The 18,473-nt window shown below is 41.1% G+C and overlaps 1 protein-coding gene and 1 long non-coding RNA gene across 6 annotated transcripts in view; one reads left to right on the top strand and one right to left on the bottom strand.

Moving 5' to 3' along the window:
* The window catches only part of LOC114676952 (uncharacterized), an 84,395-nt gene extending 74,249 nt beyond the window's left edge, over window positions 1-10,146 (top strand). For 2 of the 3 annotated variants that reach the window (XR_013415425.1, XR_013415424.1), the window contains one exon: window positions 5,849-10,146. This is a non-coding gene — a long non-coding RNA (uncharacterized LOC114676952). The remainder of the gene's footprint in view (window positions 1-5,848) is intronic. The other variant, XR_003728193.2, reaches the window with a different exon arrangement.
* Window positions 1-18,473, bottom strand: part of JAZF1 (JAZF zinc finger 1) — a 346,283-nt gene that overhangs the window by 119,317 nt on the left and 208,493 nt on the right. The gene's annotated exons all lie outside the window — the stretch shown is intronic.

Genomic DNA, 18,473 nt, shown 5'->3' with positions numbered 1-18,473 from the left:
CCCTGTCTAGATGTTATTTTCTGGACTCCTCCAATTCCATAGTTGCTCAGATAAATTCTGTAGAACAATAGTATTGACATCTGGAGTTTGGGAGTCCAGGGAGAGTTGAGGAGAGAGAAAGGGACGAGCAGGGAAGGGAAGGATTTGCGACGCAAGGCAACTGTCAACACAACCATTCTGGCTGATCATGCTGTTCCTTGGGTTCCCTGTTTGACCTCCACCAGCCTTTCTATTGTTGCACCCTCCTGTCATTCCCCAGTGTTTTCTTTTCCTTCTGGTAGTGGAGGCCCCCACAGTTGGCCTTTAGAGTGCATGTGTAGTTCCAGGACCCAAACTACACGCAGGGAAGTGTTGTCATGCTCGTGTGTGATGCTAACCTTCACCCTGTGGGCCTGAGCCACAAAGTGTGCTCTTGTGGTCATTTAAAAGTCTGCCTTTGGCCAGGCGGATCACTTGAGGTCAGGAGTTTGAGACCAGCCTGGCCAACATGGTGAAACCCCATCTCTACTAAAAATACAAAAATTGGCCAGGCGTGGTGGCGCGTGCCTATAATCCTAGCTACCTGGGAGTCTGAGGCACGAGAATTGCTTGAACCCAGGATGGGGAGGTTGCAGTGAACGGAAATTATGCCATTGCACTCTAGCTCAGGCAACAGAGCAAGACTAGCAAGAGTCTGTCTCAAAAACTAAATAATAAAATAAAATAAAATAAAATTAACAGTCTGCCTCCTAGACAATGCCAGTCTTTAAGAAGCTTCCTCTCACAGCTCTGCCAGCCTCATGAATGTATGTCAGGAGTCTCAAGTTCACCCCTCAGACACAGGTCAAAATTATCGCTCCACTATCTCCTAACCTCCAACTTAGGAACTTCCCAGGATTCCTGACTTTTACTAGACACTCAGCTTCAGACCTAAATTAGAGAGATAACTTACCTGCTTTTCATGATACTTTTGATACAATCTCATTCCACCCTCCACTCCTCTTTGTGAAACACTGGCATCAAGTTGAGCTTTGCACCGGTTAACATTTTCAAGGTTTAAGATTTCATTAAACATTTCAAGGTTTAAGACTTTGTAGGACCATCATGAGCATATCAAATGAGACTATGTATACCAAAATATTTTGTAATCTGTTAAGTAATATAGAAGTGGTTAGGTGAGCCAGATACCAGAGCATTAAGACTCTCTGCAGAGTTGTTGAGGCTACACAGTCTGATGTCAGAGCAGGAGTCTCAGCTGACACCCTGAGTAGATGACAGTGAATCACTTGAGGGACTAAATATGCAAAGCTGCTTCAACCTCAAGGTGGCCCAGTACCCACAGGCACGTTTGGATCCACTGCCTTGGAATGCCATCCCTCCCAAAAGGGACTGGGATCATCCAGTGGCCCTATCTAGTTGATGAAAAGATCTACAGAAGACTACCAATGAAAAGCCACTATCACGCCCACGGGACCTTTGAGTAGGTCTAGGTAGGCGTACACTTTACCAAAAACCAGGATTTTTATGACACTAGCCCTAATGATCTTCAACCTGTAATAACTGAAAAACCAAATGTCCAAACACAGGTCTGGTACTTAGGAAATCATTCTCACTTTGAACCAAACCTGGTTAACAAAACTTCAATTCCGTATTGTCCAAGGGACCTAGAGAGTGTCCATTATGCACCATGAGCTTGATATTGAGCCAAGTACATTACCTGCATTGTACTACATAAGATTACACCAAGTAGTCGGTCACAGCACTCATAAGCTAAGGGCTACCTCAAGGCCAAACACAGGACACAAAATAATTACAAATCAGCGCAACAGGCTCCTGTTAGAAATGAACGGATGGCTCAAACAACCTGAATTTCAATGACAAAAAAGGCACAACTCTTGCATACAAGATAATTTAGTCTTTCTCTTCTAATTTTCTGCAAATACAAAATGAAGCAACAACATTTTCCATTTTAAATGATATTTAAATAAATGTTGGTATGAGTTACAGGGAATCTTGCCCATTCTTTTAGGATGGTGAACCCACATAACCCAGCTTTAATTACTTCTATTCCCCCATCTTACTCAAGAGGCATAGCTCAGTGCCTGGCCCATAGTAAGGACTCAATAAAAGGTTGTTATAATTAAGCTTATCACTCCTATTTAAATATGCTGTTCAATTTTCATCTGGGTGTGCTAACTTCCCTGTAGGAATGCCACTCTGGCTCACATACACCTAGAACCCCTCTGATGTGTAATGGTCTTTACTCTGGCATTGCTTGAGACATTAGCCCTGCTAAGCCAAAAGAAGAGTACTATTACCTTCAGAAATTGTATAGGTCTCTATTTAATAATGCAATTTCTTGCCGGGTTCTAAGGCATTTGCTGCCACAGTGTACATGAATAAAAAGGTAAAGCATGCATTTTAGACATTAAAGCATAAGCCTTATGGTTACTTTTCTGAAATGGTCATCTTTCCTGGGCAACCAGATTTGTTTTTATAGCTTCAAAAATCCAGGTGTGTCCAGTTTTGCAAAATGAATTAGTTCATTCAGCAAACATTCAGGATCCTGAATCCTTTTACAAGTTAATTATTACAGTATTTAGGTCCTGATGTTGGTGCTTATACTCAACAATTCTTCCAAAGGCAGAGAACCAATTAACAAGAACAGAATATTGGTCCCACACTATTGGAACAAGACAAAAACACGGCTCAGGCATCTTCTAGTTTTAGAATCAACACATCAGAAAAGGTATCTGGTGTAAGAAGAGAAAGACGGCGGGTTCATGAGCCACACTGCTGACATTCTACAGCCTCTCTCCTTTGCTGCCTCTGTGTCCTTCCTCAGATTGAATTACTGGGCTGAGCTGCAGGTTCTGTCTCCTTTCATGCTCACTCCATTCCCTCCTACAGAGAAACTACAAAAGCCTACTCTTTGAGGAACTGAGCCAATACAGAATATTCCCTGCATATACCTGTAGGATGAGAAACTGGTTAATGACTAGGCAGGTGGGGTGGGCACTCAGAGCAGCTGTGTCATCAGCAGTTCATGGCACAATAAAGAGTTTGTGTTCACTTCCAGGGACATAATGAATAAGAATTAGCACCTCCCTTCAAGAAGCCCATAGTCTAGCAGGGAAGGCAGGTTCACAAATGGAAAAACTTAACTACTTTGCACAAGGTAGAGGCAGCACCTAGCAAAGAAGGGGTAATGAACCCTAACGGGTGGAGAGGGGTCAGAGAAGACATTTCTGAGGAGGTAGGTTGTGAGAAAACATCTGAAGTTTATCAGTCCCAAACGGGGATTAGAGGACCGATCCTGGCACCCAGTGAAATGGTTCCCATGCTTCATCTGTGTCACCAATCTCAACACGGGACCTTTCCCCACTTTCCATGAGGGGCTTTGTCCATGCAGACACAACCTATGAGTACAAAATTACATTCTAATCCACCAATTCTCTCTTACATTCTTTTGTAGGTCTCATAAGTAAACCAACAGCTGAAATACAGATCTGGCTACAAGAAGTTAAATCCCTTTAGGCCTTCCCAAAGTGGCTGAGCTGTAGTTGGCAATGGAGTTGTTCTCTGAGTTATGAATCACTGAGGGAAAAGGGCTGGAGAAAACTGCAACCAGCTATAGGGCTGGGGGAGTTGAACAGCAAGCATATTCCTTTCTATTAAAATCAGATGTTAACAAATTTCATCTGTTTTCTTGTTATGCACAGAAATGCACTGAAAACATGTTTGAAACATGTTTAGGAAAAAACACATTAAGATATTTTTATTCTTATGAGAGTGTAAGCATGGAGGGATTTGAAGGCATCTGCTATCAATATTCAATATAAAAATCTTACCTATTTGATCTCTTAAATGTTACCAAGTGGAACCACATCCTGATCAACAAAGAGCTTCATAGTATTAAGCAAAATCATTTTTAGCAGAGAGAAACGTGCAGTTTCCTCTTGTTGCTCTAAAGGCAGTAGCATAGGATATTAGTTACAGCATTAGCATAATCCTGAGCTTACTTTATTTTAAAAGCATGGAACAAATATTTGATGATGCCTCAAGTTTTACCAAACTCAAGTTTTTCCAGCTGGCAAACCACAGGCTGAAAAGTTAAGTCATATAAGGCTTTATAGCTCCATGTACTAAAAATATTCCCAGCCAATGGGTAATTTTTAAAGCTGTTCTAATCCTACCTGTAGGTGGATAAATTTTAAGCTTGAACAACATTTTAAGGGGTAGGCTTTTTGTTAACTATAGCCAAGAGGTAAAAACAGTCCAAACCCAATTCTGGCATTCATTTGCAAGGTCATGTTTGAGATTAAAATTTATGTGTATAAAAAGGATTTACAAACTTAATGCTGAACCCAAAATGTGCCATATTGGTTACCATGACAAATGACAAATCTAGCCCTCTGACTTCACACTTAGCTGAAGTGCCTGCAGCTTAATGCAAGCTCAGCTTTGAGAGGACGAGAGGGGAGTAGGCTTCAAAAGGTTCTGTGGTTTGGCTGGGGTGCCTGACCTCAGAATCCACCTACTCAGAAAGGTTTGGATCCCTGGAATCTCTGAAGAGACTCCAATGAGGTGGCACACACACATCTATATTCTTTGGGGGTGGAGGGTTATGAAGGATTAAAAAGACAAATTTAACTTGAACAACTAGAAAATGAATAGACTGAAAAGTATGTTTAATCCTCTTGAGGGATCAAAGATCTGTAAAATACATACGTATCCTAAGTTATGGGCTGAGTCTGTGAGATGATAAGAAGTACAGCTTCAATGATATGGAGAAAAGATGGATGTTTACTCTGGATAACTGCAACACAGTCAGCTTCTTACTGGAGATGTCATCAGAGAAGTCACAGTGACAGCATTCACACTGCCTCAGCATGGCAGATAAAGGCATACATCCTGAGCTAGATGACATGACCGGTGACCCATTGGGCTTCCAACATCTTTCCACCCTGGTGTCCTGCCATGCCCCACCCTGCGGTGAGCTCATTAATCCCTCAGCCAGCCCTTCCCAGTTAGTCTGTCTAGGAACCAGTGAAGATGAGACTTTAGATATCTAACTGCAAACATCCTAGAGGCTTCTGATAGACATCACTTGTCCTTCTGTAGTAGCCCAGCTCAGGGATCCAATCCATCATAGCTCCTAGAGGTAAATACTGTAGTTAGTGGGGTCCATGGTATTTCTTCTTCCTGCTGCCTTTCACTATTTCCTGCTCAACTACTCTGTTCAGCCTGACTGGGGCTGTGTCTCACCGATCATGCAATGTCAATAAAGATGGCCCTCTGGAAGCTCAGTGTCTGCCATCATCTGCAGAGGGACACTATCTGTGGAATAGAGCATGGTCAGCAGTGGGTGTGGCTGCTGAGTTAGGAACACTAATTTAGGATGGTGGTTTTGGCAGGGCATCCTTGTCCATCTGCAATATCAATCTTGTCCTCCACCCCTCAAAAAAGAACTCTGGTCTTTTACTCCAGCAGCTTTTCAATATTATGACTAGTCAGCCCATACATAAGGGTCAAATTCAGCAACTCAAATGCAGGTGGCTTAAGGTATCAACTGGTAATGTGTAAATGCAGTTATTTCTGTGACAATCAAATTTATCCACCTACAGGTAGGATTAGAACAGCTTTAAAAATTACCCATTGGCTGGGAATAGTTTTAGTACATGGGGCTATAAAGCCTTATATGACTTAACTTTTACAGCCTGTGATTTGCCAGCTGGAAAAACTTGAGGCTCATGGGTGGGGGGCAAGGCATGTCACCCCAATCTGTAAACAAGGTCACTCTCTAAGTATCACACTTGATTTTCCAGACTGCAAACAGGACTTCTTTCTTTCTTTTTTTTTTTTTCAGATGAAGTTTTGTTCTTACTGCCCAGGCTGGAGTGCAATGGCATGTTCTCAGCTCACTGCAACCTCTGCCTCTTGGGTTCAAGGGATTCTCCTGTCTCAGCCTCCCGAGGAGCAGGGATTACAGGCATGCACCACCATGCTCAGCTAATTTTTGCATTTTTAGTAGAGATGGGATTTCTCCATGTTGGTCAAGCTGGTCTCGAACTCCCAACCTCAGGTGATCCACCTGCCTCGGCCTCCCAAAGTGCTGGGATTATAGGCATGAGCCATGGTGCCCAGCCAGGACTTCTTTCTAATTGACATCTTCCAACTAAATGACAATTAAGTTGCCTGATCAATAAATTCTTGTGGTTTGGTCTACAAAAATTTCTTAAAAAGTATATTAGTCTTTTACATGTTCAACATTGGTTTCTGCCAGATTTGTGAAGTAATAGAAAAAAGTGGTCATAAGTGAAACACATCCTTTGTAGCTCATATGAAAAGGATGCCAACATGCATTCCCTGAATTCAGTGTGTTTTTAGAAAAAGCGGTATAATTTATATCATTTCATTTACAACAGTGCTAAGTTAATGCTCTTGGCTGATTTTGACAGAGGCCTTTCCAATCAAACTGCAATGATTTGTTTCCCTTAAACACTTTCTGTACTGACGGACTTTTAATTAGCTTTCTAGAGTGTTTTCCTGATGGACATCACCTCCCTAAAGCCTTGTAAGTTTCCTGGCTTCTAAAAAAGAACAAGAAGTTAAGGGGCATTCTTGGAGTTTCAGGCTTTCTGTGAGTCAAGAACAAATCGTTGTTTCGTGAAATTGGGTGCAACTGCTTACTGGGAATTACGTAGAGAGGCTTCTTTCTCTACCCTCTCAGCCCAGTCCCCAAACCTGCTCAGCAATTTGACTGTATTTGTTTATTTTACAACTGATTGTGACAGTGTACTAAAAGGCATGTTTTTATACAATAATGTCAGCTGGGGGTGGTAATATGAGACCACAATTAGGCATGACCTCTACTTCATGAAGCACTCCCTAAAGGGTGGTGGAGGAGTGCCAAAGCTCAACAAGGTTAGCCAGATTATCTTGAGTGAATAAAATGCTCAGAGGCTGGAACCTGCACTGTGAATCTTTTAAATCTGTACCTAGGACACACAGCAGGTCCCAAACTCAACCACAGACTCCTTCTTTGGAAGAGCGTTTCACGGGATGAGTGTTCTCAAGAACTCACTTTGGGGCACGTTGACTTCATTCACTGAATTAAGAGAGTGCTGGAGGAAGGGACAGGCGACCTTGTTGTGTTCCGATTGGGTGGGATGGGGTAGCAGAGATGAAGTAGTGAAGGAGTGTCAAGGAAGTTCGTGAGTAGGGTAGAGCAGATCTTAAAGGCGTTTCACAAGAATCAGAACCTGTATTTGGCTCCGAGAGCTGTCATGAAGTAAAGGGAGGAACGTAGTGGAGGCGCTGACGTGGCACCTGTGAATGTGCATCTATCCTTCCCGTTCACATTCTCATGAGAGCAGTCGACTAGCCATATGTTATAAAACTGAGGGTCCTCTGACTCAGTTACTTCCCTCATTGATTCTGCCAGGTGACCAAAGACCCCTATTAAGATCATGCTCTTTGGGGGTGTGACTCAGGCATTCCGAAGACTTTAAAGTGGGAATGCTATCAAGGATGATAACGTGCTAGGCCATGGTTAGTCAATGCCCTTGAACCTCATGAATTGCTCATTATTATTCCCTAATATCCGCTCCACTTGTTGTTCCCCATTTTCCACTCCTAACCAGGCCTCTCAACACTACTGGGGAGAAAGTTTATTTTCTCTTCATAAAAGTGCCAGGGACTGCTCTTCTGGAAGAAAGGGCCCTGTGTGGTAGGGCTACAGAGTACAAGGCCAGAGAACACCAGGCAAGTCACACCATGGCCCAAAAGGAAGGTGGGGTGAAAATGCGGTCATGCCGAACCTCACCTCACGGTTCTGGCTATGGCCAGTCCGGGCTGCTGAGGACATCTGCCTCCACAGCTATCTGAGAAGAATATTTGCAAACTGTCAATTTGACCACTGGGGGACTGGGAGGCTGGAGTGGCAGTAAACTCTGTTGAATGCCACTGCCAAAGCAAGAGTCTATTTATGTGAGATCACACGGAGGCAAGGCTGCACACGAATAATGGCAAACCTCACTTTTGAGTTTTAGTGGTACCTCATAAAGCCATTTGTTGATGGAAAGTTTGTGCCGTTGACTCAGTTCTGCTCTGCCCTGAGTCTGCATTTTTCCCTCCCTTCCCCCAGTGGCAAAGGCCTATTTGGACCTGACATAGGAATCATCTTTGGTTCTCTCCCAGGTAAGTGAACTGAATTTAAATCCTCAAAGCACTCCTCCCGCGACCTTCAGGAATAGCAGCTAGACCCTGACATCAGTTGGCCACATTTATTCCTGAAATTTCTAGCTTTTGTGTCCGAGATATGAGGCCCCACTTGGCACTTGAGAAGTGGTTCAGTGCTTAATTATTTTATTTATAAAATAAATAACATGATTTTTTGCTTTTATTTTCTAGGATATGATGACATAGGGGATGATGTTTGTTCAAGGTATCCTCAGAGGAAGCAATACCTCGAGGTAGTTCATCTAAGTGGGGATATTTCTGCAGGATTTCAAACGACGCACCTGGTGTGAAGCATTATACATTTCAAGAACACCAAATACAGATGTATAAGAAAGTGGAGGAATGAAAACAACTCAAAAATACATTCAAACGGAGCACTATGGTTACCCTGGACTACTGTATTTCCTACCCAGCCCAGTTCCATTGATGTAACGTCCTACCACCCAGAAGATCCTCCTATTTTAAGACACTATCTTGCAAATGCCCCTGCTCCATACTCAGACTACTGCAATTACACAGTAAGATTAATGAATTCACAGGCTGTTTCTGAGGATTTAATGACTTCTTAATAGAACAGGGTGCACACATAGCTAGACTACTATGACAAATCATAAAAGCTTCTTAATAAGAAACCCCAATTAGTTAATTAAAATTTGCTAATTGAAAATTCTAAGAATAGCTTGTAAAATATTCCAGACCTTGAGATAAAGCAGTAAAACACATATCTAATGTGCCCACCAGACAAGTTTTACATATCTATGCAATAGGAGACCTTGGTAAGTGAAACAAGAAATGAGGAAATAGGTCATCACAGAGAAACCTTGAAAGTGGTCTAATATATCAAGAGTGGAACTGGAAATTATTATTATTTATCACACAGAGAGCAGGTGCAAGGAATGGGGTCACCTTTATTAATTTACTCATACATTTCTTACTCCTCCTACTCCGTTACAGATTCATCTCTCTGTAATGGCATAAAGGCATATGTAAGTAACATTGCATGGATCTCACCAATTTTGGATATTTTAACATTCATTCCTGTTCTTAAAAGATGTACTTGATGCTCAGGGTGGCTCTACAAGAAAATGCTCAAAATGTGCCTCATTAAGATGACTGATGTAAATTTTTACTAAAGAGTAGGTGAAATGTTGTAAGGAAAGGAATGCCTTCTAAAGCAAGTAGAGAGAAACCATTTTTTTTTTTTTTGCTCCAAATGCCACATAACCAGTTCTAAATTAAGGGGAAAGGAGGAAGAAGGATAACAGAGCTACAGGACTCAACCTCCATGAAGTCATCACATGGAAGCCTTGACAGTGGTCTAATACAGCAATCCCTAGTTTTTGTGCTGCAGAGGGAACATGGCTGCTGCTCCACCAAAGCAATCTGGCAGGCTAGACTTCACAGCTCACCTGAAGTATCCTTGGAGCTATGTACATGGCTCCGGTGAAACCTAAAGCCCAGTCCAGGCTCTCCGATTCGTTCTTGTTTCGAGCTGGGGGTCCAGTTCTGTGTGACTTACCTTTCCTCACCATAACTTGGGAGTAAAGTAAGGTCAAAGGTTCTGGCTTTGACTTCAGCCTTCAAATTTGATTTTGCAGTCCAGACGATACCAGATCCACCCTGCCATCCCCAAGTTAGGGCTCCTTACAAAGAATTTTTGGAAAGAAGAATGGATGACAATGAGGAGGGCAGAAGGGGACAAGCAGGGAAGGAGCTGGGATGTGACCTGGTGATATAACTTATAGTACTAATAGCAGTAACTGGTTTTACTAGTAGTACCAGTAAAAGTGCAAGAGTAATGGCAAGATTAGCAATAGCAATGGTGGTGGCAGAACAGTGACAGTAGTACGAGTAATGTTAACGGCAGCAATCATTTGGGGAAATGCCTACTGAGTGGTAAAATAAAAAGACATGTTATTAACTTTTCTGTACTATCTTTACTTTACAGATGAGAAAATTATAGCTGTAACCTGCCAAGGGAACCGGTCCAAGGCCACACACAGTTAACAGCAGATAAAGATTTGACACCAGGTGTCCCAACACTTTCTAATTATGATCAGGGTTCTCTGAACAAATCTCAGGAAATACTTGTAGGCTAGTCATTTTACCATTCCTTTTACATAAAATGTCTCTAGCTAGCCAGCTCCTCTTTATACTGCAAAGTCCATTTCCCTTTTTCCTCCATGAAACTTCTCTGATTACTTTAACTCCTATGAAGTTATAGCTCTGATCATTTGAGCTATTAGCCTGGCACAAGGACATACTTTGGCCCTGTGACATACTTTACACTGCTATTTAAGTTTCCATGTGTGTCATCTTGAGTATACAGACCCACCATTTATATTTCTTTGTCTCTTCTAAAGTACCTGACACCTGTGAGTATACAGTAACCATTCTCTATACAGAGCATATGTTACAGACACTCTAAAAATGAATGAACAGTTGGGCGCGGAGGCTCACGCCTGTGATCCCAGCACTTTGGGAGGCCGAGGCAGGCAGATCCTCTGAGGTCAGGAGTTCGAGACCAGCCTGACCAATATGGCGAAACACCTTCTCTACTAAAAATAAAAAAATTAGCTGGGCATGGTGGTGGGTGCCTGTAATCCCAACTACTCGAGAGGCTGAGGCAGGAGAATCGCTTTAACCCAGGAGGCGGAGGTTGCAGTGAGCCGAGGTCACGCTATTGCACTCCAGCCTGGGCAACAGTGAGATGCTGTCTTAAAAAAAAACAAAAATGTGCAGATGAGTTTCTTAATTTTGTGGAAGTGCATGACACTCAGATCAGATGCCCTGTTGCAGATGATAAGGACAGACTGTACCAACGTACCGGGGGTCTAAAATGAGGTTAGAGTGAAATACTGCAACCTTGCCACTTACTTTACTCAGTATAAAAATGCATTTAAATCCCCCAATTATTCTCTCTGGAAAAGGTATACATCTGTGAGCAACTCCCTAAGAGAAAAAGGCAAACTTCAGAACACGAAATATTCCCAGTTCGTTAGACTTGTTGTGCTTATTTAATTGAATGGCATTTTCACTGGAAAATTTTAACCAATTCATGTGTCTCCTTAAACCACAAGACTGAAAGGACCCAGGGAATCCAGTAGTGAGAATTTACTCCTTTGGGGAAAAAACTTCTGTGTTCTAAGTGCTAATTTTTAACCTGCATATCTTTCTTCCCGGGGGCACAGTGTTTATCTTGTATGCACAATTTCTTTAGGTTACATTCGTTTTGGGGTAACCCACGCCAAATGAACCCAGTGGGCAGACTTAGAAGACAAGGCGTTGTGTAAAAATGTAACAAGGATTGATTGGCTCTAACAATGTCTGACAGTCTTGCTGATATATTCTTCAGTGCACAACAGAGTATTCTGTAGAAGTTAAGCTGTGGCATGAGGTGGAAGTTCAGCCTGGCTGCTGACATATTTTGGACAGCAGAGAGGGCTGAGGTTGCTGTGGTTGCCCTGACAATTGAGGGGTTGGCACATCAGCAGAATGAGAATTGGAGAAGTCTGGCAAAAAGTAAAGCCGCGGAGGGTGAAATCTGGAGGAACAAAGCCTGGTTTCCCAAGCCACCCAGGAGGCTTGGGTCCATGCAGCTCCAACTCACAACCTGGTGGAAGAGCTTGCTGGGAGAAAAGTGCAGGAAGGTATGCAGACAAGGAAGGAACGGCGAGGGAGGGAGCAGAGGGGAGATGCTGAAGGTGGGCAGAACAGACAACAAACACAGCTAAGAATGAGGAGTCCAAGAGAATCATGACAGGCCAAAGAAAACCCTGGGGTGTTATAGAGGGAGCATGTGACAGTAGGCAGTGCAGAAGCAAATGGAGTCAAACAAACCTCCTCATCAAAATGGAAATATGGCATTTGAGGACTTAAGTGTTTGATCTTCTATGAGAAACCAGGACAGTAATAGCTGGCAGTTTTATTGCTTACTACATGCCAGGCACTGTTCTAACTATTTTACAAATATTAACTTATTTAGTACTTATAACAGTCGTCAGAGAGTAGGCAGTGCAGAAGCAAATGGAGTCAAACAAATCTCCTCATCAAAATGGAAACATGGCATTTGAGGACTTACTGTTCGATCTTCTATGAGAAACCAGGACAATAATAGCTGGCAGTTTTATTGCTTACTATGTGCCAGGCACTGTTCTAACTATTTTACAAATACTAACTTATTTAGTACTTACAACAGTCGTTAGGGTAGGTATTACAACTTCCATTTTACAGATGCATAAACTAAGGCACACAGAGGTTAAGTAACTTGTCAAAGGCCACTGAGCTTATCAGAAGCAAAGATGAAATTTCAACTCAAGTAGTCTACCTCCAGAATCTGTGTTCCTGGTCACTAAGCTATACTCTCTCCCACAGACCCACGACGTGTAATTATAATATATGATTTGTATATGAAATGTAATTGCCTGAGGCAGGATTCTCAATTCCGACTGCCGCCCAAAGCTGGTGTGTGGGTGAGTGGCACAGGCGATGACTCAGACCCACTGATTGTCCCCGACCACATCATAACTGGGAGAAGCTGGTTTCTATCTGTCACCACACATATGCCCAGGAACTCTGGTGAAGACATTAAAGAGTTTATTTTTCAGGAAAATATTCTCCCCAAAGAAAGCTTACTGCAAGAGCCAGAGGTGGCAGGAAACAAGGAAAAGTGATAGGTTTTGCCAGATTATAGAAGAATTCCTTTTTGGATAAATTAAAGAATAGAATGTTGACTTTGATGCTAGTTGGACTTGTCCACCAGACAGTCAATGTGAAACAAGGAAACACTGTCATTTAAACAGTTTCAGTGGGAGCCCCAGCCAGAGAAATACTGCATTTTAAGGGGGAAACTGTACACCCATGCCATAGTATTTGAGAATCTAGGGATTCATGGTGCTCTCCGGATCCTTCCATCATGGGTATCAAAGGTTTACTGTCATCACCTAGAGGCAGAAGGCTATATGCTGGTCCAGGACTTTGGCACTGGAAAGACCTCAGTTCAAATTCCAGCTCCACTAGTGGTGAGTAACCTTTTTGAGCTCTGTTACCTTATCTATAAAATGAAGATGGCATCTCAGTCATAATAATAGATTATTTAAATAGTGGTCATAAACACTCTTTGCTTTTTCATATCAACTTTTGATTGATGTGAATTCTTGATAGTCTTCATGTGCAATAACACGATTCACTGCAGTATGAACATTCTCACTTAATTTACTGAATATTTACCAGATACCAGACTAACTGCACACAAGAGGAAACATACATAGGTAAGAAGTATCAAATAATTTTTCTCAAAATTTTCTGATTGTAGAGGTGCCTAACTTTGTTGACATTATGTTAGAAAAAGATAAAAGTGATCATAGTAATATTCAGAAAATTACCCTGACAACCACACCCATTAAGTGTTAGGAAGGCCAAGCCTCACAGTTCATATGCATCAGTTATGAAAAGTTTATCCAGCTGGCTCTCATGGCTGGGTGATTCACAGTCTTCCCCAATCCACAGAGAGTCAAGACTTGCTTTTCTAAAAACAGAAAGCTTTCATGCTAATCCTGGAATCTCTGAGGGACAAGAGAAGTCAAAGGGATCAGTCCTTGTATTTTATAAATGGTGGATACAAGTTATATTTGGAATCCCATATTGAATGCAGAACTAACAAATCCATAGAGGAAAGGCAGTAGGCTTTGCCAGCCCATAAATTAATTACCTTTAATAGCCAGGCTTAGGGTAAAAGCAGGAAGATATGCAAGAGCTTCCCTATCTGCTGCTTTCATTTTGGTATTTAGTCCTGGAGTTAAAATCTAATCAGCAAGAAAAGCAGTTGTTTTAAAAACAGTAACATGCTGAGGGGAGAATTTCCCCTGATATTCTAGGGAATGTGAACTTTGGCCTTTGCTGTGGAATAATCCTACATATGCCTTTCTGAAATACACTGCAAATCTTTTTTGTCCTTTTTAAATGAATAGACTAAAGCTCTGAAGCTTAACAGAAATGATCTACCCACTATCCCTCCTTTTAAAGCTTCACTGTGTGGGGTTAGCATTCACCTGTTTAATAAACTGAGCAAACCAAACACGGCAAACCTTCAGAATTAGGGAATCTGAATTCCAAATTCAGATTGTGCTATAAAGTGTAATTCTTTGGGATGGATTTTCTGTGAATGAAGGGGAAAACGTAATAATACAGAATTTTCTGGGGAATATATTCTTATGTATACTGTGTTACAATTTGACATACAGCATTCTGCAAACTTATTTTCTAGTTAAGTCAAGGACAATTTTAGGAGTATGGTAATAATCATGTTTCTCTGTATCACAGTTAAATTTCAATTAACTTTAAATTGGAAACAACGTAGCTTTGGTGCTTTCTTTCCACCTGTTAAGAGGATCAGAGTAAATTCTTGGATGAGAAAAAAACCTACTCTTTTATTTCCTTCCAAATTCAGAACTGCCATGCTGGTTCCCTATGATGACTCAAGTTACAATGGTAAACTGGGGGCAGCTGTCAATCCTGGGGTCTTGCACATTGTTGTGATGGGTCACAAATATTCGAATAATTGCACAAATGACAGCAAATGGATCAATGTTTGCAAAAGCCCCCCTCTTTTTTTTTTTTTTTTTTTGGAGACAGGGTCTTGCTCTGTTATCCAGGCTGGAGTGCAGTGGTGCAATCACAGTTCACTGCAGCCTTGACCTCTTGGCCTCAACTGATCCTCCTACCTCAGCCTCCCAAGCAGCTGGGACTGTAGGTACACACCACCACGCCGGGCTTTTTTTTTTTTTTTTTTTTTTGGTAGAGGCAAGGTCTTGCTACATTGCCCAGGCTGATTTCAAACTCCTGGGATCAAGCAATTCTCCTACCTTGGCCTCCCAAAGTGCTGGGATTAAGGCATGAGCCAACATGCCAGGCAATGGCTCCACTTTTAATAAACTGAAGTAGACTGAAGATTAAAGTGCTGGATGTAAGTAGCACTTTCTTTTCTTTTAACACAATTTCTTCAGTGGAGAATGAGGACAACATCTGAACTGGTTGCTTATATACCTATATACCCATAATATAGTGATGGCAATTGTGAATTTCTCTAGTGCTTCTATTATACCCTCTTCCCCCAAATGTTTTGGGATTTAGTAAAAGTCTAAGTTTTCCCTTGGAAATGTTTAATGAATATTATCGTCCAAAACACACACTGGTATAAAAATTGGAAACTCACTGGTAAATAGCGTTATAACATCCGTATCCTTTCTCCCCAGTCCAACCACTTCTGAGACAAGGTTCTATGAAAATGATCTAAATGGAAAAAAGATCCATTAGGTGGATCTTTTCTGGCACAATGAAAAATGTTTGCTTCAGTGTCATTTATAATAATGAAAGCTTGTAAGCAGCCATCATGACGAAATGAAGGGCATGTTTCAGTGAACTCTATCTTATGGAATATTACGTGGCCATTAAAACAGTAATTTTGAAGATGCAGCAATATGGACAATGCTCATGATACAATAATTAAATGTATGACCCAATTATAATCTTGCCACAGATGCTTATAAAACTAGAATGGGACCAAAAACATGGAACCACTGAACATAAAATATTGTACAAGAGTGGTACAATATAAATGATCCACCCCACCACCAAAACCATTTTCAAAGCTTACTTTTTACTATTTCCCTAATAATCAGAAAAAATTTTTTTTAAAATGGCTGACACAGTGTATTATGCTTTTAAAAAGAAGCCAAGCAGAAGATGACCAAGGAAACCAAAGGAAAAAAGAACCCACATATTTTGGTAGTCATGAATCTTACCAAAGGCTAGTTGGGTCACCTCAGATGCCAACAATGGTAATTCATGAATCTGTTAGTCCTTAAACTATTGGCTACAATGGGCAAACTAATCTCAATAAAAGTCATTTTAAAAAGCAAGAGAGCAAGAGAGACACTTTCCCAGTATATCCTGTGGTCTGGAATTTATTGTGGTATCTGTGACGGAGAAGAGTGTATGTTCGCATGTGTTTCTTTTTTCTAACATTATCAGCATGAGAATGACTAGAAATGTGCTGTAAGTTTTTCAGAAGTCAAGACAGCTGCGACAGCTACAGGGTTTCATTTATAGATACTGACACTGCATATTTCAGTATATATCAGACACAAAGGTTAAAATATGTGCATACTGTTCTTCAGCATAAAATCTAAGCAAATATCTTAACTCTTGACAGCACCAAAATGTTGCTCTTACTTTTTCCAGCCATTGTACACCCAACATACTCTATTCCCCGATATTTATAACACAAATAAGCAAACAAAAAATCAGGCATCTAATCAAAATGCATCTATTCTATATTCGAAGTCTCAGAAAGTAAAACTGGTGACAGGTATTAAAAGAAGATCTGAACATGTTTATTTTTGTAGTCAAGTTGTCTCACAAAGCATACATACATATGTTTTCCTTATAGCTAATATTAACACACATAAATGCCTATCACTTAAGTCTTCTGACATCCCAAAATTACTGCTTGAGGTGAATCAAGACTGTGGATCACAACATTCTTAAATTTGACTGCATGAAGAAGACTGGCAAATGTCTCCCTCTTTTAAAAGATGTTATATTTCTACGTGAGGCATCTTTTTGGGATACATTTGAGCATATTCAGTAAAATGCTGATTAATCTTTCTTGATCTTTACTTTTGATAAGAAATGAAAGATCCTTGTATTTTATAAATCTTCAGCAGTTTAGATTTCAGTAGTCTAAAGACTAATGAAAAACGAAAGAGAAAAACAAAGCCAAAAATCATAAATCCTTCCTGACCAGAAGGCATTCCTCCCTTATCCCTAAAAGAAATTCATTCCTGCACATCTTGTTTGAATTTAACTTCTGAAGTTTGTCTTGTTCCATCTCCAGAACGAGTCAGGCTGCAGGGTATAGAGATATGACTACATGAATAAAAACACATGAGCAATGCAGCCACTGCATATACAAAACCAAGATGACTGTCAAGTGACATGTCACTTGGATACATGTGTTTCTGTACTTTGTCATGAATGTTCAAGCTGAAAGCTACTGGAAGAATCTGAATTCTCCTTCCCCTGCTATTGCAAAATATGGTAATGTAATTAGAAAAAGCTAATGCTTTATGAGCAGCATGCTGGCATCCCTTTTTAGCTGTAGAAGATTCACTTTTTAAAAAGCACTCAACACATTAACACTATACAATACATTCCACAACGCTACAATGAGGGCAAGACCCTCCTACTAACACAACCCCAGGTTCTGAGGAAGTGCCTTGCACAGATGCTGGGTTTGAGTTTTACTCAGGAAGAGGGTGCTGTTTTTCTTTAATCCCACCCACTCTTTCTTACACCAGCCTTACATGATTTATAGTATTTTTATTACAAATAGAGAAATGAAACCTTGGTTTGCACAGATTGAAGTGGTGATGAGGGAATTGGGGTGGTTTGGCAATGGATGGAGGTAGAGAGTGAGATGCAAAATTCTATTCCCATCATAAGTGAGAAAAACACAATTCAAGGCTGATCCTGGACACAGTCAAGTTCACAGGGGTAGTCCAGGAAGGGAAGGGCACTGATGGTGTATGTGGCCATGCCTGTAATGAGATGAGGTCCATAAACTACAGTTCCCCTTTTCCTGAGTCTCCATAAATGCATGGGAGAAGCAGAAGCAGGGTAAATTTGCAGGAATTGTTACTGGTGGCCAAAATTCTCTGGTGGAAAAGGCAGGTTTTCTTTTTCATGCTTTTATATTAAAGCCTTTGAATAAACAAAATTCTTAGGGAACTCTCAAGGGATAATTTTGTCTAGAAAGTTCCTTCTGCTTCTTTCTTAATTCCTTTAAAGGTGTGGGATTCTGACCTAGTAACTTGCAATGAAGCAGTATAAGCAACAAAGATGAGGTAGTGGTTTAACTTTACAGCTGCTTCAACTTTAGACAAGAAAAGAAACGGATGGGGGCATCCAGGTTGCTTGGCAAGGTGGTGCAGACTGCACAGGTCTAAGGAACTGACTAGTCAGCGTCCACATCAGTGATAAACCAAGAGATCTGAAAAGGCCTGACTATCTTTCTTATTGCGGTCTCCTTTTCATAAAGCACAGTTTTTATGCTTTTATTATACACATATGTATCCCAGACACATCGGTTTTAATTTTTAAAAATAAAGTTGTCCTAATTTGGGGTGGGGGAAAGAAATTCAACTAGCTGCACCCTCCTCCAGATGGTTTTGGGCAGTGGGTCAAAGTCA

This window comes from Macaca mulatta, chromosome 3 (assembly GCF_049350105.2).
Source record: "Macaca mulatta isolate MMU2019108-1 chromosome 3, T2T-MMU8v2.0, whole genome shotgun sequence".
In the NCBI taxonomy this organism is placed as follows: domain Eukaryota; kingdom Metazoa; phylum Chordata; class Mammalia; order Primates; family Cercopithecidae; genus Macaca; species Macaca mulatta.
This window is presented reverse-complemented; position numbering and strand designations above follow the sequence as displayed.